Raw genomic sequence first — 27,924 nt, forward strand, 5'->3', positions numbered from 1 at the left:
CATTAAGTATCTGGAAATGACTCCAGCATTTTATCAGGAATCACAATGACTTCACAGAAGGGGTTACGATTATATCATACAACAAAGTTCTGCCACAGATAATCTTGGGACGAGTTTCATTGTCATCCTAATAGTAACACACTGGAAATTATATGCTTTGTAGCGATTTATACTTAAATAGAAAAAATCACCAACTTAAACATGTGCAAAGGGGATGCATGTCTTTCGGATTTCTCTTAGTGTCATGTCATCATCAGACCCCTGCCCTGTGTGTACCTCTCAGCTCCTCCGGACTTTCCTGGAAGTTCAAAGGCAGGTAGATGGGGACAAAAGCCCACTTCAGGGACCCCACAAGGCATTTTTATGGAAATAAAGCTTTCTGCCAGCACCGCCAAGGAAGCAGGCTTTTGGGTAATAATAATTGTGATAATTACTCAGTCCAAGAACCAAAATAGTAAAGCCTTAGGGTTATAAAATTCATTTAAATGCATAGACCTAACTTCTGGTGTAGAAAAGTATGAGAGACTAAGCAATTTTAAATGTTCGACTGAAAAAAATCTCATACTAGGATTAAATGGGGGGAGGTGTTTGAAAACATGAATTTAAGCAGTAAAAGGAACAATGCAAAATTTCCAAGTATTAAAGACAGAAGTTGTTCTTAAATTTTTCAGGTAGATGGTATTGAGATATGAATCACTTTGGTAGAGTCCACTGGCTACATTTAACGAAATAATGGAACAGATTTCGTTGGTACCCACCTCCATGTTTATGGGGACTGGAGAGAGGCAGTGACTGATTGACTGAATGGATTGGTGTCCCACCACCCACTGCCGCCATGTGAGGAATTAGATCTCAAGTGCTTACCTGTACCAGGTACAGAAGACTTGCCAGGCAGTGCTCCTGCCCCAATGCCAGCATCCAGGGACTTTGCCTGGACAGACATGACTGTGTGTCTTGGGGAGTGCAAAGTTGACAGCTGGTGTTTTAACCTGACAACTGGGTGGATGATGGCATCATTGGTTCAACTGGAAATGGATTGAGAACGTGAGTGGGTGTGGATGAGACCTGTGTTTATTATTCCCAGCAATTGTAGTAGCCAAAGTATCCCCATCTCAGAGTCCTGTAGGCAGTGGGAGCAGAAATTGCAAAGAATTTAGCAGCAAGTAGACCCAGGATGGCTTTGATCTTCTCTCCCAAGAGGAACATCATCTCCTATGTCCACATGGAACTCCTCAGCTAGGGAACAAAAGAAAGAGAATAAGAAATGTTCCCAGACGACACCTGCACACAGGTGGGTTGGGATGCAGGAGAGAAACCCTAGGTTTAGGGAGTTCAGATCTTTAGAAGGAGCAGGGAGCGTGGCTGCACTCTGTTCAGGAGAAGGACACCCTGCGTCCAGGGGAGGAAACAAATCTGTGTGTTTCTCTGAAGGGAGATGTTATCTCTGCTTTCCAAGGCTGTTTTCAACACAAGCATCCTTGGAAAGATAGTCTGGAACAAAGAGCAACCCGTGCCTTGATGCAACTTGAGCAGAAACATGAGACTCATTGCAAATTGTCTCCCAGCAGCGACACAGAACAAGTCTATCCCTGATGTCCGTCAGGCTCCCAAACGCAAAGACAGCACAATGCAGCGTGTAGATGTTGCTCTAGTGACAGTTCTCAGCCCTACATGGTCCTAGTTGCTCCATTTGGACACACCCAAAGGATCCCTACTTCTTTAGAAGGATTATACCAAATATGATCGAGGGTCCTTAGCTAAGAGCTGATTTGATGCTTCTGATCATCAAAAATAATCCCGAGTCCTCTCTTTTCAGCTACCTGCTGCCCATGAGCAACTGGATATTCACTGTCATCTGGACGTATTGACCAATGTGTTTTTTCCCTTTTTTCTCCATGGTACCATCATTTTCCCGGCTTTCCAGGTTAACCTCCTGGGGCACTCAGTGCTCTGGGGATGGGTTGATTCATGGATCCAGTCCTCCAACAAACATTTGTTGATCTCCAAGGACAGGTGTGGGGCTGGACTCTAAGCTTTAGGAATTATTAAGATCCCGTATTTAGCCTCAGGATCTCCCTTCCAGTGGCTTGCCTGCCTGTTTGCTTGTTAACATTTATCAAGTGTATTTAAGGGGCTCCTTGCTTCTGGCCGACTTCTCTAGCATCAGTTAGGAGTCACCTGCTATTTGCATTACTAACTATTGCCTTTCAAAATGGGTTGTGTAGGGGCAGGTACTCACAGACAGGCCATAAACATTTCTCTCTCTAACCAAAACCTTGAGCCTTTCTGTTTGAAACAATGGGCTAAGGTGCTATGTAGCTACAGATTTTTCTCTGAATTCTTTGCTCTTCCAAAATGTTGAGCGCACTTTATCTCAGAGCCCGGCGGGCGGTGGGAGCAGAAACTGCGAAGACCGTAAGTCAAACGTAACAGCACGTAGACCCAGGGCGGCTTTGATCTTCCCTCCCAAGGGAAACATCATCTCCTATGTCCATGTGGAACTCCTCAGCTAGGGAACAAAAGAAAAAGAAGAAGAAATAAAATATTTATAGGAAAATTATTTCTCACAAGCAAGCATTTGTTCTAAAAGCTTTTAGAAATGTAATTATTTTTCTCCTTCTTGGGCTTTTCTGTTTTTAATATGAAACACTTTCAAGTCCCCTGGTTCAATTTCCAGGAAGCAATAATCCATTTTGCCTTGGGTGGAGTTTAGGAAAGAAACTCAGTTTCTGAAGTGAAAATGTTTCCATTGAAATTGCCACATGGAACTCTTGATGCTTCTTTAATGCTCTTGCATAAGAAGGGCCCCATTCCCAAGGTCAGGGAGGGCCAGCTTATCCTTGGCCTCTGCTATGGAGTGTCTGTCCCATTTCAGACGCAGCTGGACCCCTGGCCTCATTCCCCTTACCTACCAAGTGACTGTCAGCTGAAGGCGAAACCTCTGGACCACTGGAAATCAAATGTGAGACACAAATGTGACTTGCATGTGTCATTTTTCATTTTCTAGCAGTTGTATTTAAAATTAAAAATAATACATGAATTGAAATGAATTTTTATTATATATTTAATCCAATATATCAGGTCCGCATATAGCAATATAAAAATGACTTAGTAGATACCACTCTTTTTCCATGCGATGTCTTTGAAATTGGTGTGGAATTAACAGTTGTAGCACATCTCAGAAAGAGCCACATTTCAAGTGCTCAAGAGCCACATGTGGTTGGTGGCCCCTGTGTTGGATGGAGCAGCTCTGGACTCTGAGTGCAGATATTTACAGTCATACACAAACAATGTCAGCAAAATACCTTCCTCTGCCTGCCCCCACTCTCCACTTACTAATTAAGTCGTTAAAGCAGGAAAGCAGCTTTCCAACTCCCTTAATACTTTTCCAAACTAGGGCCTCCCTGGTGATCTGGAGGTCAAGTCTCAACATTAGCTCATCCCTATGGACTGAGTTCGATCCCTGGCCAGGGAGGTGCCCATATATGGTGCAGCAGACCTCTCCTGTCTCGCCTGCTGCTCCCTGTAGCGTGTATTTCAGTCACTCCACCTTTTCTGTTCCCACTCTGTCTCTGGTGACTCCTTTCACGCCCCCACCTCTGGCCTACACTCCAGTTCTTCTACGCAAAAAAAAAAAAATCTTTTCCAAACTTCCCTAAAAGAGATCTCACGTTTGAAACATTTGCTCTCAGCTCAAAGAGTAAACACGACCTGGGTAGTGTCCAATAAAAGTGCTGCAAACCCGAAGGCAAGCGCTCAACCCCTGATAACAGAAGATCTGGGTTTGAATGCAAACTTGCTGCAAGTCTGAGCTTGGGCTAAGTAGTCTGCCTCTTGGAGTCTTAGGTTTCTCAACAGTTCAGTGGGGTGTAGAGTTTGTCTTACCACATCCTACCAGCCTCGTGGGACAGTGAAAGAGATCAAAATAGTGCATGTAAAGGGGCTGTACCATGTAAAATGGAAAACATCATGATTCATTATTCCAAACTATTAAAATCTGGGCAGCAATAGAAAATAATAAAGCCGTAACATCTACAAAGACAGAGTAAGGATTTAAATTAAAAAACCGAATCAAAGAGGCAAATTCCTGTAATTACCCACAATGTCAACAATTTTCCTAATCATTACCACATCCTGACTTTTCATTTTTATTTACAGAGAGGAAGACACACACAGAGAGAATGATAAATGACTCCCAGGATAGTAATCAATTGTTGCCCTTGGAGCCAGGTACATGTCATGAGAATCCATCTTGATAATATGGAGCTATAAACATTGGAACGATCTTGACAATGACACTGCAGAGAACATTGCGCGTGGACCTTATTTTCAAAGACCAACAATTTGAGATGTCTGTAGAGAGTGTCTGCAATATCTCTGCTCCATAACCACCTAGATAATTCCTTGCCCTAATAGCTTTTAGATAAGTAACATTACCTTCTAACAGTCCCTATGACACCACTTAACACTTACCTTCTCATTGTTTCCTTTAAAATGAGACCTGTATGCAGGCGACTGGGGAAATATGTTGTCTTCATTCCTGAATTGTTCTCTCCCAAGAGTTACTTAAAAAACAAAATTACTATTTTGGATTTTTCCCATTTGCCTTCACTGCTTATATCCTTTATGTTCCACCCAGAGTACCAAAACGAATTCAAGTTCAAACAGAACTTAGTTGCTTTCATCACACTCATCTCCTGGTGCTACAGAAGCCATGGGCAGGCCACAAAGGCAGCAGCCAGGAGGGTCCTTGGGCTTTGTGAGGCCACAGTTGATGTTGCTCTGATCCAGTCTCACGAGACCAAATTTGTCCATGGCCAGGAGCAGAGAGTATGTTCTCACCCCAAAATCCACACTCAGCATCTGTGTGGTATGTGGAAATAAACAAAACCAACCAAATGAGAACAATCCAAGACTATTTATTTAGAGTTTGCTATATATAGCAAGGGAACCAGCCACCATCACTGTGCTTGGCAGAAACTCAAAGGCAGGCAGAGGGAAAGTTTTATAGTGGCTAAAAAGCCCCCTGATTGGGGGCTGTCAACTGAGAAATAATCAGGTCGTAATATAAGAAAGTCTTAACTCAAGAATAGGAATCATAATGCAGGTTCACAGTCAAGGGGAGGAGCCAAGGAGTGCTCCACTGGGGTCAGAGCTCAGGGGAACTTTAAGTGGTCAGGCAGGGAAGTGGGCCCAAGCTTAGGTCATTTTCTGTGAAACTTTTAAATACATTCCTGAGTCCACTTGTCTGTCAATGATTGGTTGGCAGCACCTTCACACAGAAAAAGGCTGCAGTGTGGGTTGCACTGACAAGTAGCTGATGACCACCTGTTGCTGCATGCCACCATTGGCCACCTCAGAGATTCACCTAGAGGCCTCAGGACGGCTGTTAAAGGCAAGATGGCATCTGTCTGAGTCAAAGCAAATGCCACAGGGTTCTGGGCCTGGGGAAGATGTGGGTGGGCAACGAGAAGCACTTGATTGGTTAGGGGTGCATATTTCTCTGATGAAATGTGAAGACAAAAATGCAGGACACTATCAATAATTCATCAAATCCTGCCCTTTGGGATCTATTGTTTCAAAGGTTTGTGTTGACTTTTTGGATTGTTGCTAGAGGTAGAGGTCTTGAAACAGAGCTACAGTGCTATAGTGGGTCAAGGACAGCCCCAAGGTAGAGGACAGGTCACTGTCTGTGTGTTCTTACCTTTATGCTCAATCCCAAGACCACTCAGGCTCACGGAATGCTAATGTGGTTTAACCAAACAGGAGAAACTCACCCCAGAGAGTGTCCATAGCGTCCAGAGGTCCCAAACAAAAGTCCACTTGTTCAAGATGGCACTGTCCCATCAATGAGGGCCTGGAGCTCTTGGCATCCTGGCAAGCAGAGGCCAGGATCCAACTCACCGCAGCTAGAGGTGCTCAGAAGCAGGGTTGCTGAGATGACACCATAGCAGCCCGCAGCCACAGTCTGAAGGCCCAGCTGGACAGCACCAGATGCTGGACTGGACAGCAATGCAGGCAACAGCACTGGGAGGCAGTGCCACATGATCAGAAGTGGTGGACAGCTCTCGGAGGTGACCTGGATAAAGAGTGATGGTCATCTTTCAGCAGTGCTGGTCACCAGGAGGCGGCGTCAGACACCCCAGTATTAACAGCTATTTGTGAGCTATTGGAGTGAACTCATGGCACAACAGCTCTTTGCGGCACTAGGCTGAGCTATAGTGCTCCTTCCAGAGGCAGGGCTGGAGCAGGGGCTGGGACCGCGTCTCGGTAAAGGTCTTCAGCTTCTCTTCTTTCTTTCGAGGTGGCTGCTGGATGCTTCTGCTTTCTCGGGAATCCACGAAAAGAATCCTAAGTCTCCTGCTCTGTCTTTTATTCTCTTTCAGGGTCTCCTCCCACCTGATTGGACTCCTACAAACCTGATTGGACTGTTTTCAATCCTAAGTGATTGATTGGACTATTTAGCACCAATCAGCTCATCCTTATTTTCCGATCCTAATAAGTAACCAGTTGAGCCTGACTGGTCCCACCTGATTGGTCCATTCTATGATCCAGGCGCCAAATACAAAAGGGAAAACTTGGCACCTGCACAGACTCAACCTGCCCTGACGTCAGGACTGGGGCATGGGCTGGTGGGTTCTGAGAGGCCATAGCCAAACCAGCCTCAGTTCTGGCTGAGGCGCTCTGCACCCAGGCCCCTTCAGCAGGGCCAGGTGTAACCTTGTAAGGGTGGGGCAGGGTGTTTTGTTGCAACACTAGGACATGGGTCCCAGCTGCTGCAAAGTGGGTTCAGCTGGGAGCCCACCATATTGACCTGAGACGCAACAGGGCTCTCCACTGCCTGTGGCTCCAGGGAGCTGCAGCACTGGCACTGGCCCAGTAGGGCCCCAAGCTACTCCCTGCAGCCCTGAACCAGGGGCCAAGGAGCTTGGTTATCTCCTCTGCCAGAGCTTGCTCCAGCACGGGACAACCTTGCCACTGCAGTCCCAGTGGGGCTGCCTGCCTGGGGTGCATGACGGTGCATGACAGGGGAATGATGCCGCCCGTCACCACTGCCAGTGCCTCTGCCACAGCCCAGGCCCCAGTGGTGGCAGTAAAATGGTGGTTGTGCTGCCCACACACAGCACTCTATTGGGGCGGGTGCCAGGGCCATGGTAGAGGGGCAGCTCTGGCACTGAAACCTGGCTAGTGCTGGCCTGGCCATCAAGCCTGGAGCACGGAGGTCGCCTCCATGTAGCTGTTGCGCAGCCTCCCGCTGGGGCAGCCTGGGCAGCCATAGCGCTTCTGGGCAGCTGGTGGGAAACTCACTCTATTGATGCCAGAGCCCCTTAGGGGCTCCGTGGTCAAACTCGGCTTGCACTGGGGAGGGGGTGCCCACAGGCAGCATGCTCCAAGGGGACTGGGGGAGTCAGGAACTCCTGGACCCCAGCTGCTGCCCTATAGTGCATTCAGTGGGCAGCCTTTAAGTCATACTTGAGACGCAATCCAGGCTCTGATGATTTTTAAAGACACAGGACAAAACCATCTACCACTTATTTGCCATAAACTTAAAGTGCTCAAGATACCATCTCCTTTAACCTGTCACAGCATCCTGTGACGTGGGCACCATTACTGTTGAATGGTTAGGTCCCACTGAGCTAAAATCAAGGTGCCAGCAGAGTTGTGCTCCTTTTAAAGGTTCTTGGGGGTCTCCGCTTCCCTGCCTTTCCAACGTTTAATTTATAGATGCCCCAGGGAGGGGTCCTGGCTCCTTCCTCACAGCACGCGAGCCTCTGCTTCCACCCAGCATCACGCATTGAGTCCCGCTCACAAGACCCTGCAGGGACCCGGGCAATCCAGAATGATCTCCCATCTCAAGATCCCTAACTAAACCCCTTCTGCAAAGTCTGACTTACCATGTAAGGTGACATACTCGACATGCTGGAGAGCGGGACACGGACTGCTTGAGGGGACCATTATTCAGTCAGCCACAATAGAGAAAGGAAACAAAGGTTCAGAGAGGTTCGTTACTTTCCACAAAGGCTCAGAGCTCACAGTTGTGGAGCTGAGGTTGGGGTTTTCACCAATATCGGACATCCCTTCCTGAGTTCACCAGCCAGCCTAAGGCCACGTGTCACCTGTGCCAAGTAAAACTTTCACCCCACACTTCCCCAGGCAGTTGCCCCTACCTCCACCCACCAGCACCATCAGCTTCTGGCCACAGCACCACCCCAAAGCTCCGTCATTCAGGGCCACCATCATGGTGGGGCAAGGCCTGGTGGCCAGAGTCACCCCTTTTTTTAAAAAATTTTGTCCATTTATTTATTTTTAAGATTGATTTATTTATTTACACAAGCACTGGGTACAGTCAGAAGCGCGGGAGGGTGAGAGGATTCACCAGAGCCAGAGTGGGGAGCAGAACAGGCAGACTGACTGATGAAATACACTGCTGAGGGGAGCAGCGGGCGAGACAGGAGAGGTCTGTGCTCCACGTGGGACCCTTGCCAGCAGTCAGGGATCGAACTGGCGCTGCAGAGGCTGCAGGCAGCTTCGCAGCCCAGTGCTCAACCGCTGCGCCACCAGGGAGGCCCCAGAGTCACCCCTTTCTAAAGCTCAGACCACCTCCACAGCCATCGCTTGACACTTCTCCCTGGTTTCATTTCTTCTCACTGTGCTCCCACTCTGGACGCCTAAAATTCCTTCCCTAACTTGCCCCTCAGAGCACACAAGGTTAAGGCCTTCCCTGAGCTCTTCCTCATCTCACTTCCTCCTTCTAATAGGTCAAAAGTTAGGAAGAACACCTGGTTTCACCAATAATTACTTCTAAGAAGTGTGGTTACACCATCACCTGAATGGTCGGGTGGTGCGGACCAAGGGCCCATTTGTAGGAGCCATGCAGCACGTTGCTGGGCTGAGTCCAGGTGGGAGAAGGGTTTGCCTTGAGAAAACAAAGATACTCTTTTTTTTTTTTTTTTTTTTGCAGGCCAGCGCTCAACCGCTGCGCCACCAGGGGAGGCCCAACAAAGACACTCTTAACACAGAGATCTCACCTAGCTGCAAGCTCCCCTCTGGCTAATAGAATCACAGAGTCCTTGCCCTTCGCCACAACACAGAACACAAAACAGAGCAGAATAGTGGGGTTTGCTGATTCCCTGGCCTTCTGGGTCTTGGACCTTCCCTGCCCTGCCCTGTGGTATTTGCTGGAAGCTTCATGTCTCACCTGGTCTTTTATCCTCTGAATCCTATTGGTTTGCTGTTCTGAAATGCACCTTCTTACGGAATTCACCTGGAGCACTGGCCAGTACTTTTCCCACTGTCCAGTTCCCAGTGTCTGTTGGACAAAGTCATATCCATGTTGGCTTTTCATGGTGTTTTCTCCAAAAATTAAGGTTCAGAGTTAGAAAAATCCAACCCTCTGTGCCAAGAGACACGCTGCTGCTTTCTTTTGCATTTTCTTGCTGCCTGTGGGTGGGTAGGTGAAGCTCAGAAGAACATGGGAAAAGTGTTTCTTATAAAGAGGAAATGAATAAAGGCCACGGTGAGTTCAGATTCTTTCTCCAGCTTCTCTCAATACCATGCTTTGGCTCTTAAATAATGACAGATCATTTTCACTTAATTAATAACTTAAAACAACGGGCCAGAATTCCCTTTGATCTCCCTAGAGGCAAATCCTGTACAAGGAAGTCTAGCAGGAAGGTTATTCTTTTTTTAAAGATTTATTTTTATTTACTTTTGCATGTAAGAACGGGGGTGTAGGCCAGAGGTGAGGGTGTGTGTGAGAGGCTTTACCAGAGACAGAGTGGGGGGCAGAACAGACAGATCTACTGAAAAACACTGCTGAGGGGAGCAGCAGGTGAGACAGGAGAGGTCTGCCTTCCATGTGGGTCAGCTCCCTGGCCAGGATCGAACTCATGTCGCAGTGACTGGTGATAGCTTGATAGCTCTGAGACTTAAACCCCTGCACCACCAGGGAAGCCCTAGGAAGGTTATTCTTAAAGGAACTTTCCAGGTCCTTTCTGGAGGGCCTCTTTCAGGAGTCCCTGAGTTTTGAATCCCTTCTTTCATGCTCTATGGTTCTTTGTATTTGATTCTACGATGAAGAAAGGGCTTCAGCCCTCCCACCACTGTGGGTTTTGGCCCCTAGTGTGATCTTCCACCAGGTAATACATGAATCCTGATGAGGGTGAGGGAGGGAGGTATTTATTGAGAGTCTTGGCTGTAAATCAGGCTAAGAATCTACGAAGAGAAGCTTGTTGTGCTGCTGCCCACCGAGTCTGACCAATGATGACAGACTGTGGGTGGTGTTCTGCGACCCCAGGGCTGACCCCACATCTTCTCCTGTAACTGATTCCAAGTCTCCACGTGTCTTTAGAAGTACAATGAACACCGTCCAGGAGAGGAAATAAATATAGCAGTGCTCTTGGGCCTCCAAATATTAACTCAAACTTCCTCTTTCTTGTGAAATTCATAGGTCACTAAAAATAGGAATACAATTTAGATGAAATTGACACTGCCAAGTTAACATCTTCAAAAAGGATCAGTGTCTTTATACTTCAAGACTGTTGTTTTATACTTGATTATTTTACTTGCAAAAAAGCAAATATACATTTAATGTGGAATTTTTCTTTCAAACATCAAGACTGGCATACAGGACATCCTCCAGGACTCTCAAATGGCCAACAAACATAGTCCAATAAATCCCTAGATCTCCTTGGGAAAGTTTTTAACCTTTATGTGTCTCAGATTCTTAGAGACCAATATTAATGAAGGCCCTGGCTGGGTATCTGCTGAAGCAACACAGGCAACAGAACTTTCTGGGATGGCAGAAATGTTCTCCCTCTTCACTGTCTGATAAGGCACAGCTACTGCACACTCAAACTGTGACTAGTGTGAATGGAACTAAAATTTTAATTTCTTTTAACCTGATTTAATTGAAATATGACTAGCCACCTGTCGCTAGTGGCTATGGACTGGACAGGGCAGCTCTGAAGGGCCCCTTCTTGATGTGAGGAAAATCTAAAGGGAGGTGCAGGCTGGTGGTCCAGGACTTGTGTTTACAAAAACCAGGTCTTTTCTCAAAAATTGGGCTCCCAAGAATCTTTGGGGTCAAAATCTACAAATAGCTTGTTAGGGAGTGTGTCCTCAGCTAAACGAATGTCCTTAGACACTTTGAGTTGGAATAAACAGAAGGCTGCACACCCTCAGGCCTGCCTTCTGACTAGCAAAAACACTTAGGATCCAGAGGGGGAAAGGCAAGGAAGCCAGTAAGCACTTGGCACCTGCAACTTGGTGGCAGCATGATGTCAGGGGAGAAGGAAGAGAACCACCTCTTCCACTTCTGTTCCACTGGGCCTTCCAGGACATTCTGGGTCTAACGCCAGACACCAGTGGTTTCTCAGCAGCTAGAGAGAAAGCGGGAACCCAGTTCAGTTAGACAAGAGCATTGGCTCCTTGCTGCCAATCTATCAGAAAGCTTTTAAGATGGGAGTCTATGAAATAGGTATTAAATATAGAAAAAAAAAGATAATCGAATGTGGTGAAGTGTTCAACTTAGAACATTCCTACGAGCCAGGATCCAGATTCTCATAACATAAAACTTGCATTAAGACCTCATTCCATGCTGGACTCAAATCCACCTTTCCTGCGGCATCAGTGAGGTGCTGCAAGATATGTCCTTTTGGGGGGACCCGAAATGTGGTACTTTTCTGCCCTCCCCCAGAGCTAATTTCCTTTCTGGAAGAAACAAAAGTAACAGAAACACTCATTGGTGTCATTGTGTTGTGTGCGATCACATGCCTCTAAATTGCCACATTAAAACCCTTCCCAAGGCCCTGTGGAGTTAGGTGATTATGTTTAATATAACCTTCTGGGTTTTGGTTTCATGCAGATCAACAAAGAATATGGAAACATGTAATTCCATACTGCCCCCAAGTACTTCTAAGTTTGAACCTCAATTAAAATGTTTGTTTACTTATCTGCTAATCTCATTATTTTTTCTAAATTCACTCTCAGTAAGTGAGAGTTCAGAATCCGAAGTTGAGCCATTTCTGAAATATGATTAAAATGGAAACCAGGGAGAGAGCGCCAGTGCTATTCAGCTGGGGGAAACACATAGCCCCCCACATGAATGACTCGGGGTGTCCTTTAACTTCCCCCAAACAGAAAACCCTTTTCTATGGGTAAGGTATGTGCACAAAGGAGTAACTTTTTAGAAATTTACCAGTGATTTTATCATGGTAAATCGAGCCACGATCCCAATGAGAATACGAGCTATTATTGCTAGAAATGCATAGAGCCAGTATTTATTTTCAGAGGGGTTCGGTATCATTTTTATTAGTCGCTCTTCACAAAAAGCAAAACAGAAACTATCTCGAACCTCTGAGAGGTAGATCAGATTCTGTCTCTTATTTTTTTCTCTCCAAATGAGGAAACCACACAAAGTGATTTGCCCTGGGGTCAGCCTGCCCGTCGGTGGCTGGACGGGGGTTAGACCTGCTCATCTCCAGACTCCAAACCCGCTGTATCACCCGTGGAGCTGATCCTCTGTCCCCGGTGGGGACACGCCGTGGGGCACTGTGCCACCAGTAACTATGCCGACAGACACATCCTTCTCCTAAATACTCCCTGGTTTCACCATCCACCATCCCTGAGGGCTAAGAACAGCCTTACCCCTGAGTCCTTCTAAGGCGGCCCTTGTGGTGCTTTTGTAACCAACACCACCTGGAGGGAGGCCAAGATCCTTCTCAGCCTGAATTCCCTTCTATTGCAAACAAGCCCTATTATTATTTTTACGATGATCTGGCCATCACCCCAGGGGGTGCTAAAGTCCTTGTTGGTTGTCTCGCCCCCAGGCTGAATGTTACACAGAAGGAGGGAGGCTCTCCCATATCCTGCACACAGGTAGAGGGCTGGGGGCGCCTCTCATGTTTGGCACAAGGTTGCTCAGCCCTGTCCTCGGAAGGCTTGAGAAATGGTGGACTCACCATGGTCCAGGCGGTCCATTCCTGCCTGCAGACCCATCACAAGGTGAGCAAATGCACCATCCAAGATTCCCCTCGGGAGCACAGACTGTGGGGGTGGGGTCCCACCTTCTAGAAGGAGACAAAGCAAGAGAAGAAACCAAAAGACAACAGGTCAGTGAAACAAGAACTCAGTTCTGCCCCGGAGTCTCCAAGTTAGCTTGTTACACACTTTCCCTTGACACCAAGGGGAGGGCTGGCCGCCACAGTGTTTCCCAAAGAGGGTTCTGTGGAGCAGCAGCCCCAGCAGATATGGGGTCTCATTTTCAGATCCGTTTGAGAAGAGCACGAATCATATTTCTCTCTTGTCCAGTCATGTTGGCAAGTCAAAGGTGACGGGAAGTTCTACAATGAAGAATCCTCACTTTGTTCAAACCAGGATTCGACCAACGGTGGCTCCTCCCTCGTGTGAACACTAACTGGTGTGCTCCAGAACGCGCTCGGGACGAGCCGGCCGCGGTATCCTGGCCGGAAGTCATTCTCACCTCAGCCCTCTCCCTCCCCAAAGCCACCATGTCTGCTCCTGGTGTTGCCTCTTCAGTCAGCTCCTTGACGTCACTGGCTTGACCTCAGGCATCTTCTATCTTTCACCAAAGGAAGGCTTCCCAGCTGGCATCAAAGGGGGCGATGAAGTGGGAGACTTTCATCATTTGGGGGTTTCCCAGCCCAGCCCTGAGGGAAGTGAAGAAGCTCCATTCTTCTCTGGTCACAGGTCTCCCTGAAGGGGGTTCCCCCCTCAGAGAAGAACCTGATTCTTTTGTCCATGTTCAGTGGGCTCTGCTGCTGAACTTCTATTTTAAAGAACCAGATCTTTTAAAAAATAATTGGGCTCCCAAGGAATTCAAAGGAGCATTCCTGAACAGATTCTTGTCAGGGCTGAAGGATTTTCTGGTCTCTCTCCTGTCTCAGCCCTCCACTCCTGGAGCTGGAACAAAGAGAAGGCTGCGGGAGCCACACATCTGCCTTCTGATTAGCAAGACCACAGAGAATCACCCCTGCCCGGCTCTCCTGCCGCCTGCCCACTGACTGAGGTCTTTAGAAATCATTTACTCTGCACCTCTGCAGTGATGCCCTACACCACCCTTCTTCCTGGATATTCACACCCATGTCTGCACACGCCCATGCAGGCACACGGCCCTGTGAATATGCACACATGCCTCCTGCACCCTCATATACATATATGTGTGCGCGCACCCATACAGACATAGGTAGGCATGCCTCCTGCACCCTCATGTACCTGTATGTGTGTACACACGCCTGTGCACACCTATACAGACATAGGCACGCCATGCACATATATGTGCACAGCCTCCCACCAAGCCCTCATTCTTGGACATCAGACTTCCCACATTCTATCCGAGGTGTAGACAGTGTAACTCGAAATGCTAAATGAAAAAGGCAGGATTTCCTTATCTGTCTGTCAGCGCCTCTTCACTCAGTCTGAGCTAATTTAAAATTGAGGAGATTCTTTGCCTCCCACCTGCTATGCCCGAGGAGGATCTCTGTACACAGCAGACGTTCATCTGCTTGCCCACAGCATGGTGACAGGAGCTTGTGGCTTTCCAGGTGGGCACAGGTGAGGCGGCTCCTGTCAGTTTCCCTCGAGGCTGGGAGCCACGGCGAGGAGGGGCGGTGCAGGGAGAGGGGCCGAAAACACCAGCCAGGAGACGACACCTTGATAATAAAGGCAGCGAAAAAGCCACCAAGAAGTGATTGCTCTCGAGCAGCCTGCGTGGAGTGTGTGTTCCCAGGAAGCTTTCATCTCTGTCCTTATCCACACGCTCTCCCTTGACATATTTCCCCCTCTCCTTAATTCTTGGAATCATGCAGAGCAGCTCAACTGCCAGCACGAGTGTCTCCGTCACAGAAGACAGTTTGGAATTATTGGACAACAACTGGTGGTCTCGCGGAGGGCATGTGGGGCGGACTCGGCGGCGAGACGGAAGGATGATGGATTGTGGGGCCTGGGTCAGGCGCGCACAGCAGAGGCAGGAGGTCAGCCCGGGGCCCATGTCCTTGACCCCATGTGTTTAAATTCAGCAATGGCCAGACGTGCGCGCGGGGAAAGCTGTCGGGGCTGTGCTGGGAGGGGGTCACCCTCCTAACCCTCCTTACGCCCCTGCCCAGCACAGAACAGGAATGGAGGTGCTCTGTGCGGAAACCTGAAAGCAGGCTGCCGGGACACCGTTGGCTCCCCTGTGGTGACCAGGTCTTCCTTCTCCTGCTTTCTCTGCTTGGCACTCACAGCTGTCGCTTATCCTCCCTCAGAGTAGAACCAGAACCCGCGTGGGTGGTCCTGACCCGGCCTCGGGATACACGGTGACTCCAGGGGGGAGACCGAGGCATGGAGGTGCCCACTCCTCCCTCCCACCCCCTCCCCAGCTCGCCTGGCTGAAGCAGCTGCTATCTGGTAACCGGATTTTTCTATCTGCGCTGCTTCCACGGAGTCTCAACACTCGCTGCCCCGGCGACCGTGATGGAGCTGCACTCAGTGAGCAGCCCCGGGGGCGCGCGCAGATGGTGCGGGCCCGGCGCCCCCGGGGTTCTCTGTTGCATGTGGGGAGAGCTGGTGGCGGGGTGAGGACCTGGCTGGCGAGCTGGGAGGTGTGAGTTCGAGAACACAGCTGCCAGGGAAAATGTTCCTTCTTGAGCAGGGGGAAGCCTCCCCGCTGCTGAGTGCTTCGCTGTTGGCTCATCCTCACCCCCCTCTGACCCGGCCTGGGCCCTGCGCCTCATAGCCCGAGGGCATGAGCCTGGAAAGGAGGCGGGAGGCCAGGCCGGTGCTTGAATGGGTGAAGGGAACATCATCCACACACAGCCCCTCACCCCGTGCTGAGACCACCTTCAAAACTAAAAATAGGGGCTAGAGAGGGGGCGGTGGGCAGGACACCCATAAAGGAAATTCGTTTTGACCGTAGAGGCTGTGGAGACAGCTCCTCTCTTTCCTCAGTTGGCAAAGTGGTTTATTGCACAACCCGGGAGCCAGGCCGACACCTCTTATCTGGGCTGTCAGTTAAACTGACAAAGGGTGCTCCCCACAACGGGCCACACTTAGCTCAGACTGAGCTGGGGCAGCTCTGGGACGGCCTTCCAGGTGCCTGCTGCTTGCTGAAAAGGGAGCCACTGAGCAGCTGTCCACCTTGTGCTCCTCCCCCCTCCCGGAGTTCCCAGAGGGGCTAGAACCAGGGGCTCCCTGCTCCTGAACAGGCCAGGGCTGGGGGCTCTGCTCCCCAAGAGGCCAGAAGGCAGGCTGCGCTGGAGGCTGTGGTGCCCCCCGCCCTTGCACAGGTACCCCGTTAGAATTTCACTGTCCTTGGCTTCCCAGAGGGAATCCAAAGCCGAGTTAATAAGTTAACTGTTTACAGGCCACCGTGTACCCTTGAAAGATAAGGGGAGCCCTTAACCTGGTGATCAACATTTCCAAGGTCAGAAGTATCGGGGACAAGTCTTGGGAAACCCTGTTTCTGAAGGTCAGGGCTGCCCCAGCCTTTCAGCTCACCCTGGACGGGGGCACAAACCAGCCCACGCACCCATCGTGGAGCCATGGGGTGCACACGCAGAGGACACCTGCACTCAGGCTGGTCCTGAAGCCTCCTGGGCTCTGGCAGCCCAACTCTGTTTCCTTCTGCAGCCCTGCGCTGGGCCGTGTGTCATCAAGTGTGCTGGAAAGTGTGCTGTCCCCAGGTCCGTGAGCCTTTGAAAGGCTGTGCCTTGCAAGGAAAAACTACTCCAAAGCATCAGATGAAGAATTCTGGAGGTCAGATGTGCACATATGCTTACTTTAATGCCACTGTTTCTCTCTCCTCCTCCTCCTTTCTCTCTCCAAGTGCCAAGGTCTTGAGAGACATTTATGTCACTCATGTCCCTGCTTGCCTTGTGCCCTGAGCATGAGCCCATGCTCAGCTTGGGGCTGAATCTGCAGCACCAACTGGTACTGGCCCTGTCCTGGCTCTTTAGCAAACCAATCTAGCTGTGGATGCGCCCCCTCATTCACCAAGACCCAACCCATTCTCCTGGACTAACTTGCAATTCCAGTGACACCAGTGAATCATTAAGCTGCAGATTTGGTTCAACTGGTCTACCTAGCACCACGGTGAGCCACAAGCCCAGAATAGAGCCCAGTCCAGGATCTGCCTCGAACAGGCCCCATCTCTTTGCTCACACCACTGACCCACCCTGGACTTGATCTTCAGTGGTGAAAGAGGACATTTTCTCCTCTGTATAGTGACTAGAAGATTCCTGAGGACCTTTGTGAGGACTGCGGGCTGTGCTTTCACCTTCAAAAATTGAGGCCCTCTCTGGACAGCGTGCAGTTCCTTCTGGGTGTCATCCCTGTCCCATGCTTAGATTTTATGCAGAAAGAATCAAGACAGTCAGGGAGGGCTGGGGAGAAAGTCAACCCCCAAACCAGGGATTTAGATCAAGTTGGAGAGTGGAGGATAAACTCCATGCCCAGACCTGACATCTTAACCACTGGATGAATTATTTTCACTTCTGTGAAAAAGGCCACTGCTATCGCTTCACCAAGAAACCTGCATCTCTGAAAACCACCCGTCTTTTGGAAAGTGGAAATAGGCAGGATGTGGTTTGAACTGACAAAAAGCGAGGTTGCCCATCCCTTAGCAGGGGTCTGAAGAATGGCTGGAGTGAAGAGTCTGGGTCGTCCTGATCCACAGCCAGCTGGACAGTGGTCTGGACCAGCCAAACCAGAGGCTTTGTACCAAAATGGTCAAAACAGCATCAACAAAACACACACATACAAAGAAAACAAAAATCAACTCACTGTTCCTTGTTTTCACTAGTGAGACTTTGCATCTACAGCGACATACCTGCCTTGAGACAACTGATGCGCATGTGTGCTAGTGAGATCCCAGAGGCCTGTGGGCCTATGTAACAGACATTCGTATTATCCAGAGGAAAACACAGAAATACGGTCTGGTTATAAAAATGGCAAGTTACAAAGTGGTCTCAGAATCCAGGGCCATTTGTGCTTGATCCACATCTAGTGTCTGAGTTTTTTGGACTCTTGGAAACAGAGCCCCATTTTGGAGAAAGAAGCCTCCTACATCAGCACAGTATACCATGGTTTACACTGAACCTCCTCATGGCCACCTCACTGGCTGGCTAAGTCTGTCAACTCCATAGTTAGTTATTAATAATAATTAGGGGCCCAGGGGCCCCTAATCTCCAAAGAATTAGATACAGAATTCTCTGAGATGCCATAGGATCTTGTGGTGAAAATGTTTCTGCCCTGCTCTCCTAAACCAGTTGGATGAAAGGCATTTTTCTCAGCGTCCCTGGAAAGCTGATGCTTGCTGTGACAAGAACAGGCACTAAAGAGCACAGAAAAACTGACAGAAATTGACACCGCTGCTTTTCTCAGAACCCCAGAATCACCTGGCTGACCACTTGGCCCCAGGACATTTCCACAGTCAGCACTGTCACCCCGAGACTATTGGCAGAGCCCTTCCTTGGAGTGTTTGTAGACTCCTGATGTCTTTGTTGGGAGGAATTGTTTTGAAAAAGGAAACAACTTCAGCACCTTGGTTGATTGGCTGGTTTAGCCACAGTTTAGGTGGCTGTCCTCTTGAAGGCTTGGGGGAAGTGACGTGAGGTGTCTCTAAACTCCGTGGTGATGGCACGGTGGGTGGTCAAGGCTGGGGTGATGGTGCTGCCATGCGTGCTCGGGTGGCACCTGGCGTGGCGTAAGCACCCAGTGTGCAGCCGCTGTGGGACCTTTGCTGGGCTCTGGAAGCTGCGTGATCATTTTCAAATCATAAAACCCCAGCCTGCTTTTTTTTCTTCATAGACATTATCCAGAGCAGCAGACCTTAATGTTTCCCTGGCTTCTTTCCCTCTGTTTTCAATCTCTAGGGAGAAAGGGGGTGGGGCTGGAGGGAAAAGGAAGGACATGCACATGTTGCAAACACCACCTCAGCAAACGCCTTGGATTAACTCCTGGCACTCAACCGAAATGATTTTTTATTTTTAGCACGCGTAAGTATTGACTATATGATAAAGTTTGCCCCACACACTGTGGGGCAAGCAAGGACTCCTCAATAAATGGAGCTGGAACAACAGAGTAATTGTTTAGGCAAATGTAGGTCTATTTTTGTCTTTAACCACACACCCAGACTTTACAGATGGGTCAGAAATGAATGCCGTCACAAGTCCAAAATCATGTCGAGGTATTTCAGAAAGAGGAATGCCCTTCTGAGCCTCAGAGTCATGGGGAGACCCAGGTTTGACCACCTAAAATACAAGCCTGTGAAAATCAATCAAAAAGAGATAGGATCCAGAGTAAATGTCACACCAGATTAAAAGACTTCGAACACGTGTGAGGGCCCATTATTGCATTAGGTGATACATCTTTTATTCACTTTTAAGTGCTCTTTATATATTAAGGAAATCAACCATTTGTAAGTCATATGTGTCTATGCCATTACCTACTTGCTTTTTGGTATTCCCAATTTTGCAGAAAGGTTTAACCCCATGCAATTAAGTTTGTAAATCTAACAAATTAATTATAAGCTGACTTCATTGTGTGTGCATATATATGTGTGTGTATGTATATATAGTCACCTTTGATGTCACTTGAGATCTGAGCCTTGCCAAGAATAATATCAGCTGTGCCAAGGAACTGTTTGTTGTTGTTAGAATCTCAGTTGCGAGGGATTACACAGAATTTTGGATCTAGGCTCTCCTGCTGCCTTAAAAAAAAAAAGACTGTTGGAACTTTTTCCCCTATTTTTGTTGGAATTTTGACATAAAGCTGCCATTTGTAAAGCCTTAAGTCCTTTCAGTTCTCAATCCATGCCCTCATTTCTTTGTTTGAAATGCCAACCAACTCACCAACTTTCACCGAGTGTTTTCAGAGGCAGAAGCCTGAAAAGTTACTGCATTTATGAGTCACCCATTCCATGCCAAGTGGCAGGCAGGGCACACACCGTTAACACACGCAGTGCTATTCTTCATACCTTTCAAGGTGTCCCTGTCTGTGAAGGCTGGAGATCAATATGCCCAATTTCTTGACTGGTTTCCATTCTGCTTTTCAAAGCTGGTCAGGTGGAATTTCCAAATACGAACTGGAACAGGTAAGTATGGAATCCCATGCTCCTGATTTCATTAGATGTCTGTAAATCTCCATGAAGCTTTTATTAGTTCTGGTAACCAAGAAAGAAAGAAACCAGTCAGTCATTTGTTAAAGTCATAATGTTGAACTAAATGGATAAGCTCCTCTAATTGACCTCGAGGAGGCTCAGGGACACTGTAGATCAGCTGCTAAATGACTTGTGATGTCTAGATTTAGAGAAGATGCTGGCTCCCCAGCAAATCTGTCTGCCCATAAATTTCTTGCTTAGGCTAACGGCCTCTGCCAACACATTCAGATTTTTAATTCACTATGTCCTTCAATTGAGCTTATATCGTGACTGGGAGCAAGTTCAATCTTGGTGACACAATATTTAAATTTAAAATCATGTTCACAGTTCATTTCCCGGAGATCAATTTATTTGTCTAGGTGGGAGATGGAATCCAAAGGCTGAAACTGTGATGCCACTGGAGGTTCATTGGAACTGTGGACTGAAGTCAAGAGCTCCATCTGACTCTGTCTCCCCTGCCAGGGATGCCTCCATGTAAGTCCGTCACCACCCACCGTGGGAAAAGACTGTTAAGCATTCATTTTTGATGGTCCAGTTTAGGCTCCCAAGACTGAAACACCTGAAGTCAATTCTTAGTATGTCACTGGCATTAAAGATAAACCAAGATCTTTTCATGGCTCCTCAGCTGTCTGCTCAAAAGGGGACACATCAAAGGTGCTAAGTGGATTCAATGACTTATTTCCCAACTTGCCACTCATCAACTTTTGAAAGCAGAGATAAATGGAAAACATGTTCCCTTTTAAACTACTGTGTTTCCTTTTCTAAAAAAATCCTAATATTCTTTTCCATCAAGAAAAATAAGCTTGTAATTAGAAGTGTGAAAGTCCTACATAGGAGTGCTTTCAAAAAGCAAAAAAAAAAAAAAAACCCTTCAATTTTAAAAATTTTTCTAGAACTTTATTTTTCTGGGTAGAAAGCGCCTTCCCGCCAACTATAACAAAATGGTTCTGTCAACCAGGAAGACTCAGGAAAAAATAAATAGGAATAGCCATGGATTCTGCCAAAATAGAATTGCTTCAGGACAGGATGACTCCTGCCAAGGACCTCTTCCCAACAGTCACATCAAAGCCATCGACGTGGGATCACAACACCCTAAGTTAATTGAGCAGAGAATTAAACCAAACCCAACTATCTCATTTAAACATAAAACGAAAGATTTAGACTCTCTCTTCACCTTCCTTTCGACCAACCAAGGCAAGTGCTCAGAAGCTGTGTCCCCTGACAGCCTGCAGCATGGAAATATCTTTGGTTGAAAGTGCAATTAATACACCAACCAACTTCACAGCTTGACCGCGCCTACCTTAAGTGTGCTCAGAACACTTACATCGGCCCACGCTTGGGCAAAACCAGCCAACACAAAGTCGATTTTACACTGAACACAAACACACAGCAGTGCTTCCCCACACACAGACCCTCACTCACACTCACACACATAAACACACAGTCAGACATCACACCTATTCACATACCCTCACACTGGCACACTCACACACACATGCATAGACTTTCTCTCACAAACACACCCTCAGTCTCATACTCACACACTCTCACACATCACATGCATTCCCACACTGTCACACACTCACACACTCACACATGCACACAAACAATTCACCTCTTGCACATTCATACAGACACACACACTTGTGCACACTGGCACACATGCATGTACAATTCTCTCTCTCTCTCTCACATACACACACACATACACACACATCTTTGTGTGACCCTGTGCTGTGCTGTAGCACAGTCTGAAATGCCTTCGTCCCTTACAGAGCTTCCAGGGTGTTCGCTGCAGACAGTCTTGACCTGCGTGGAGTTTTGGCCACATGTGGAGGGTTGGGATTGGCGAGGGGCCTGGAGATGGAGCAGCTGGAGAACATCACGTTCTTAGCCTGGGCCCTGCCCCACCTGGAAACATGACTCCCTGTGGCTTCAACATCTGTGGCCTTAACTTCTAACCACAAGGAGCTGCCAGTTACAAAACACTGCATGAAAAGTGCACTTGTTTCCCCTCTGCCAAAGTGTTTGCCACGAGCAATAAAAATGGCAGAACGTCTGTTGTGTCGATGTGGCCTTCTCTGAAAAAAACGTGGATTGCCAGGGACACCCCAAATGCAGGCAGGAGGCAGCATAGGCTCGGTCGGGTTGCATCTGACCCCAGATGGGGGCCCCCGGGCTGTCTGCAGCACCCGCTTCCACCCAGCTCCTCAAGGGAACCCCTTGCCGTTCCCACGGCTGCTCAGGAGCGCTGGAAAATAACTTTTCAAAGGAAGGAGGTGACTTCCCGAAACACTCAGAGCGTGAGTGAGAAACAGGGAGGCCTGCAGCCTCACCCGTGGCCGAGGGGAGTCCAGCTGCAGAGAAGTGGGGGTGCCCTTCGCTGGCAAGCCCTCTCCTGTTGACCAGCTCCTCTGGGCTGAGACTCCAGCAGCCGCAGGCTGAAGGTGCTACCTCAAATCTGCCCCAGGACCCCTTGACGGCGCTGCACCTCTCCCTCTCCTGCCTTTGCCAGCGAATCTGGACTCCAGGAAGAAGAGCAGACCCGCCCCTGACCCCCCGGTCTGAGTCATCGCACCTTTGGGCCGGGTTGGACACAGCCCCGCAGCCACGAAGAGCGCCCCCTCCAGCAGACACAGCCCTGCCTGCGAGAAACGGGCCCGGGAGTGCTAAACAGCAATTAGACAAAATCCTAAATTACAGAGCTCTCACTCCACAGAGAGAAGCACATTATAATTTGGCCTCCTCCGGCAGCCTGCAGCCTGCAGCCCGGTGTGCTCCGCATCTGCACGGCGCGGGCGTCCTCCACGGCACCTCCCGGCCAGGCCCTCCTGGGCCAGGCAGAGGCCCAGGTCCTGAAGGAGGCAGAGCGTGGAGAGGGACAGGGGAGGACGGGCCGGAGGGAGGACCAGGGACGGCGGTGGGGGAGAAGGAGCGATGAGGGTTGACTCCGCGGTGTTCTCGCCAAGCACCCAGCGAGCACTGCTGGGGATACAGGAAAATGTGGGATGTGACCCTCACGCTCAAAGTTTCCAGCCTCATCAGAGAAGATGAAGAGGAGGTGGGGAGTGTGAGGAGGGGCAGCGGGAGGAGGGAGAGGACCAAGTGAGCTGTGTCTTCCAGCACTTTCTTCTAGGCCAAGTTGACTGAGGGCTGCAGAGGCTCAGGGGGGCGCTGCAAGCTGGGGGAGGAAATGCTGCACGGAACAGGGGCAGCCTGGGGCCGACCCCGGGGCAAGTGGAATGTGAGCAGGAGGGATGGGAGACTGGATCCCTGAGCCCAGCCGAGCGGGAAGAGCGCCAAGTCCCGGGGTGGGCACAGGTGGGAAAAGTTGCCCCTCCCAGGAGCCCTCAGCAGCCCTCTGCCCCCACGCCCGGACCCAAAGGCCGGTGAACATCCTCTCCTCCTCGGGCCTGGCCTCAGGCCCATCTCAGGTGCCCCCAGGGCCCCAAGCTCCTGGGGGGACAGGGTGTCTCTCCCCCTCGTGCCCAGCGCCCAAGGCACAGGACCCATGGAAGGACTGAGTGGCATAACCCAGCGGGAGCTCCTGGAGGCCCCACACCCGCCCATCTTCTGGGTCCCTTAACTCGCCTTCACCTCCTTATGGCTTAGGAGCCATGGGCGCTCGCCGGGGGCAGTGTTCTGGGAATCAGAGCCGGTCAGCCGGGAGCCCGCCTCGGCCCATCTTCCAGCTGCCGCGAGGTCCCCCCTTGACTAGGCTCGTCAGTCCCTGCCCCATCCAGCTGTCTCTGCACATTTTGCCCCAGAACTGGTGAGCGCCCCACCCAGCAGGAGCTGGGGTTTCATTCCCACCTGGACAGTCTGGAAGCAACTGTGGCTCCACAGAGCCCCAGGGCGTGGGGGCTGACGCCTCTGCCCACTTAGCCCCCTCCCCTACCATATTTCTAATCTCAGGGATCCCAGGGTTGTGGCTTCAACCTGCTCTGGACCTGAGACTCTCACCACCTGGGCTTGAGAGAGGAGGCTCCGGGGCAGGCAGGCCTGAGCTGGGCCTGAGCAGGAGGCCAGGATGGTGAGGAGGTGAGCAAGGGATACCTAGGTGGACAGGAAGACAAGACCCACTGGGCCTGCGGTGGGTGCGGACAGGCAGGGGTCATCCCGAGGGTGGTGTTGAGAATTTACCCCGTGGGTAAAGGAGAGCTGACCCCAAGTTTTCAGCAGGGGACACCCATGGTTAGATCTATGTTTTGGAAAGATAAGCCCTGACTTTGATGTTTGTAGCTATACAGGGTTGCTGAGGTTAATGAATCACTTTTTACAGGTCTTGTCTCGTATGGACTCATCCATCAATACCCATCTCTAATGAATTACCCAGACACCCAAGGCACTCAGATTTATGGCGCTGGGAGAGGGTCAGGTGTACAAAGGGAGTAGGGGCAGAATTCTGGACAGGGAGCCTTTGAGGTACCCCTAACCTGAGGGGTCCATCACCCCATATCCCTGGGGGAAATCTAATTTCTCCACGAGTCATTTAGATTTTTGTTTCATAACACACCACAACTAAGTTGCTGTACACTTGTTCCAACACAAGGGGATATGTATGACTCATCTGGTTAAGTTATTACTGGGTAAATCAACAGAATCTGTGCTGGTGAGTCTAATGTCCAATGCTGGCAGTTGGCAGCAGTGCCTAATAATATTCACTTGTACTATATGTCACAGAGCCAAAAAAAAAATCTTCCGCCAACTCTTCCCTCACTTGAGACCTATGACCCAGAGACAGGACTATAGGGTCAGACTGCTTGGATGCAGCCCAGTTCTGCCATTTATACGCTGTGCAACTTTTGATAAGGTACTTGACCTCTCTGTGCCTCATCTACCTCATTTGCAAAACAGAAATTACAATAGAATCTACCTTGCAGGACATGGTCAGGACTGTCAGGACCCATGCAGAGTGCTCAGAACAGTGTCTGGCACAAGGGGAATAGCTTCCAATAAAATCTTATCTATTTTTCTCCTTTTTTATGCTCCTGGTTGCAGAGTCATGGCCAGAATTGGACTTAAATTTCTCATGGACTCACTTTCTCACAGACTCTCTGTTGATCCTTCACCCTCCATGTCCCAGAGTCCTGGTCGCACGCCAGCACTTGAGACGGTCCCGTTCGCGCTTCTTTCCAGCGTGATTCCCAAATGCCTGTAAACCTGATTGTTTCCTGGGATTGTGTCAATGAATCCCCATCTAATTGGTAATTAACATATTTTCAGGTCTTTAAGATTGACAGTAAATTACTCTAAGTGATTATCTGATGTGAATTAAACTGGGGCATTGGTATTCCAAGTTTCCAGAATATTCTAGGCACTCCATAATGTTTGGTGAATGAATGAGTGACGTGAAGGGCAACAAAGAAGGTACCAGCTGGGCTACTGTAGGTTCATTTTTCCGATGTTCCCATCACAGATTGAGTCAGCCCTGCTGTGAGTAGTTACCAAATGATCTCATTTAATTTACTAAGTGTGAACCTTAAATCATACTGGAAAGCTGGGCACGGTCACGAAAGCACATCAGTTAATTCTGGTCAACTCACCAGATACTCTGCTACATGATAAACTTTAAAATACACTATTTACAGATTCAGATTAACCATGACTTAAGAAAATGAAATTTATAGACTTACACAATTGGCAAATTAGAGGTTATTTGGCTTACAAAAGCACGCTTAACTTTACTGAAAAAAAAAAAAAAAAAAAACACCTTCATTGGCAGTGTCTGTTTCAAACCCCCCCTGGGTGCTAAAAATATAATTCAATTTTTTCCAGGAATACATCCATTGTACAAATAAATCCAGCTACAGGATATTGCTGCTTAAGTAGACTTGGTCCAAGAACAAATGCAGGTGTCAGTAACGAGTATATAGACTTTGTGAAAGACGAAGTTATAGAAATGTATTAAAGGTGGGATAAAAGGGCAAATCGAAGATGCCCACGAGAGGAGGTGGGAAGAGGAAGAAAATTGCCAGGAAACTGAAGCCGAAAAGGAAGCAAGTCCAGAGAAGGGGACTAAGAATGACAGGCAGCTTATGTTTTCATTTTGGCCCTAGAGAAACAGCATCTTGAGACTAGACCTGGAGACCGGACAGTGTACTATGGGGAGGCAGAAGCCAGAAAGAAGCTTCCTGGCTCTTCACCTGTCAGTGCTAGTGTACACGGGGCAGGATGGGGACCCTAAAAAGAGGAGCCAGATGCCAAGGATTGATGCACACTCAGCTCCCATCCCCAGGACACCCCAGGAAATGTCCCCACTTCCAAGCTTGGACTCTCCTTCTGGATCGTAGTGGATAAACGGGTTCAACCTTTGATTTCACCTTTATCTTTTTTTAACCTGATGTTTTAGACACTTCAAAACCTGGATCACAAGGCTCTGAAGTCTCAACCTTTGGGCTTATTCTTACTCACCTTCTTGGATAGAGCTAGTGGGTGGGCAGAGCAGGGGCACGCTGTGGGCAGGGAGATCACTGGATAAAACCTCTCATGGAAATTCCCATGGAACCAATAGGAAATGTACCTACGATTACTGGAAAAGTCATGATTTTTTTCCTATGTTTTTCATAAATATGTCATGACTTTTCTGACAACCAATAGAAAGAATTATCAACTGTGCCTTGTGAAAGTCTTGATGTCTAAACTCAAAGTCTAAATCAAAGAGTAGAGGTCAAACTCTAGTTGGAGACCTTTTTCTTATTCACCCGGTCCAGTGATGGAGGAGGTGGTCCTCATGAGTCGTAAGTGCCCCATTGTGGAAAGTCCTCAAACAGGTGCCAAATGAATCAAAGTGGGAGCTAAAAAGAAGGGGTGACATTGAAGGACTCTTTGGTCTCAGAAGCTAACATACCTTTCTGATTGTCTCAATACGTATTGGAGAGTGGTAGCTCTCAATACGCCTTTGGGAGAGTGGTAGCTAAGGTTACCTAGCCTGCCCATTCTACATGTCACAGACCCCCCCCCATTCTCTGTGATGCTTCAACTTTTGCTTCTCATTTCAATCTGAAAATGAAAAACAGCAGGCACTGCCCGCCTGAGGCCCCAGCTGCGTTGCTGCGACTCCTGACCTTCCTAAGGATTGTGTCCAGCTGGGAGATTCCACCCTGCCCTTCAACACACTCCTCTTTTCGTTCAAACTGACTTGGTTTCTATTTCTGACAGAGAATGTCAGTGACTACCTGAATCTAGTGGCTTTTCCAGGATTATCTCACCATGAGATCGTTGAAATTTATTTAAGTGGACTTTTTGCCATAGTTTGACGATATATTATTTCTCATCCTTCTCCCTAGGTCACAGACATCAGAGAAATAGGATGAAAAACCTAGCATTAGACCCAAATAGAACTCCACAGACATCAGAGAAATAGGATGACAAACCCAGCATTAGCCTTGTAGCAATTCCCTTCAAGTAGATAAGGTGTCTGGAAGAAAGAACCCAAAGAAGAAGCTGAGATTTATTTACACTTTAATTTCAGAAAATACATGTCCTACAATGCAATGTTATTTGGAACGCTGTCCTTCATTACGCAAATACCACTTGCTTTCTGAAATGCCTCATGATGGCTGAGAGTTTGTAACCTATCGTTTCTGGCTGCCAACCAAGAAAATGGCACAGTCACGGAAAGTTCACTTGTTACACAGCTGGTCTGACAGTTAATTAATGGGCTTTATTAGACTGGAGGGCAGGGGGCCCCCTGAGCCAAGTTTAGGGCCCAGTTGTGTCTCAAAGGTCAGGTGCTTCGAAGGAAGTGCAAACATCACGCTGTT

General features: G+C 48.6%; 1 long non-coding RNA gene across 6 annotated transcripts; it reads right to left on the bottom strand.

The window, feature by feature from the left end:
- Positions 1–945: 945 nt before the first annotated feature.
- LOC119242995 (uncharacterized) lies at positions 946–27,062 on the bottom strand. Of its 6 annotated transcripts, none has more exons than XR_005124604.1 (6): positions 27,009–27,062; positions 19,976–20,161; positions 7,896–7,939; positions 5,778–6,079; positions 2,369–2,509; positions 946–1,236 (listed from the first exon to the last, which is right to left on the bottom strand). It is a non-coding gene; the product is annotated as an uncharacterized LOC119242995 (long non-coding RNA). The 6 variants fall into 6 exon arrangements; XR_008551338.1 differs by having other exon boundaries at positions 2,240–2,509; XR_005124602.2 differs by lacking the exon at positions 946–1,236 and having other exon boundaries at positions 1,243–2,509.
- Between the last annotated feature and the right edge of the window lie 862 nt (positions 27,063–27,924).

The sequence above is a fragment of the Talpa occidentalis genome, unplaced genomic scaffold, assembly GCF_014898055.3.
Source record: "Talpa occidentalis isolate TD23 unplaced genomic scaffold, MPIMG_talOcc4v2.1 talOcc4.13, whole genome shotgun sequence".
NCBI lineage: Eukaryota > Metazoa > Chordata > Mammalia > Eulipotyphla > Talpidae > Talpa > Talpa occidentalis.